This window comes from Oncorhynchus gorbuscha, linkage group LGY, assembly GCF_021184085.1.
Source record: "Oncorhynchus gorbuscha isolate QuinsamMale2020 ecotype Even-year linkage group LGY, OgorEven_v1.0, whole genome shotgun sequence".
Lineage (NCBI taxonomy): Eukaryota > Metazoa > Chordata > Actinopteri > Salmoniformes > Salmonidae > Oncorhynchus > Oncorhynchus gorbuscha.
This window is the reverse complement of record NC_060199.1, coordinates 397116-398929: the sequence shown is the minus strand read 5'-3', so window position 1 is coordinate 398929 and position 1814 is coordinate 397116.

The window sequence follows — 1814 nt, the reverse complement described above, 5'->3', positions numbered from 1 at the left end:
AACCCCAAACTGCATTATGGAACAAAACACCCACTGTCTGCATCCCGCCCTTAGGTTCCAATTTGGCTTCGCTAGAGACAGCTTGGTTGGGTTCCATTTTATAGGTGACCCTTGTGCAAGGGTGAGCCAAGCCCATTTTTAAACAGGAAATTAGTATTTTTCCCCCTCATACTTGCCTAATACTCTGAAAACAAAACCTGTCCAAACCCCTGTAATTGGCCAACAAGGTTTCACCTTGAGTTGGGTTTAAGACCGTCCCCCATTTTTCCTCCGCTTCATAATGAGACTCTACAGAAGTGCAATTAGCAGTCTTCATACCACAGCTCTACGGTTGTTGACAGGTGAACTTTGTGCAGAACTAGAGTTCTAGATGGATAACCATATACTGTACACTGTGTGTACAAAACACTACGATGCCTTGGAACGGGGTATGGTGGAACATGCCAGGCGCACCGGTTTGAGTCAAGAACCGCAACGCCGCTGGGTTTTTCATGCTCAACATCCTGTGTGTATCACGTATGGTCCACCACCCAAAGGACATCGAGCCAACTTGACAACTGTGGGAAGCATTGGAGTCAACATGAGCCAGCATCCCTGTGGAACGCTTGACACCTTGTAGAGTCCATGCCCCGACGAATTGAGGCTGTTCTGAGGGCAAAATGGGGTGCAACTCAATATTAGGAAGACGATCCTAATGTTTTGTACACTCAGTGAATAGAAGAGCTGCTTAGACGTCAGTGTGTGTGGAGTTCTAATGGTGGCTGCTGCCACACCAAAGCTCTCCAAGAGGATCTGGGATCATCCCGTGTTGTGACGCAGTGCCAGATGACAGCGTTGATTAAACGGGCAGGCTTCCTGTTCATGTTTATTTGCGACCTCCCACAAGTGTACACACACGTCTGCTTATTTGTACTTAATTACTGCATCAAACTGTGCTAGACTACCCATATGGTTGCACGCCCCAAATACATCCCAGCTGTATTTGCTGAATGCAACAATTTGATTTCATCAATGGAAACTGGAACTGGGCGAAAAGGACAAAAATCCATATCGCAATAAATTGCCTCAATTGATGCGATAACGATAAATAGAACGTTTCTAACACCACCACAGCTTTTTGTATTATCCTTTGAACTACCACCTCCATGGATGTAACCATCTTATTTAATTTCAAACTTCTCAAGGCTACTCATCCTAATGACATCAGCAAAATTCCTGCAAGAAGTCATGATCGGTGTCCATTTTCAGTTTATAGTCCCAGCTCGAATGGAGAACAAATGGAATGTGTGTGCCCACTTCAATGTTCAAAGTTGTGACCCGTTCCAGAAAAACTAAGCATATGTCGCGGGTCACTACTTCACAGGAGAGCCATTTGAATGTACTTGTTTTTTAAAATCAGAAATGCCTTTCTCGAACATGTGAACTTTCATGTGCCTTAATAACAAACATGTATGCCATCTGTAAATACAAATAAAATTGTTAAACTAAGAGCCTAGTTGGTTAAGACAGAACAGAGTGTGCAAAGCTGTCAGGGAAAAAGAATGGCTACTTTGAAGAATCTCAAATTTAGATTTGTTTAACACTTTTTGGTTTCTACATGATTCCATCTTTTTCATTTCTTCACTATTTCTACAATGCACAACTTTTGACTGGTACTGTATGCATGTATGACATTCTCCTGTTACCGCTCCTTCACAGGTGTCCATCTCAATGAACTTGGGCGTACCTGGACCTACCACCACTCATTGTCGGAGAGTCAGAATGCATTCTGCTTCATGGTTGCAAGGAGGAGGATTCTTGTATGCAGTCTCAGT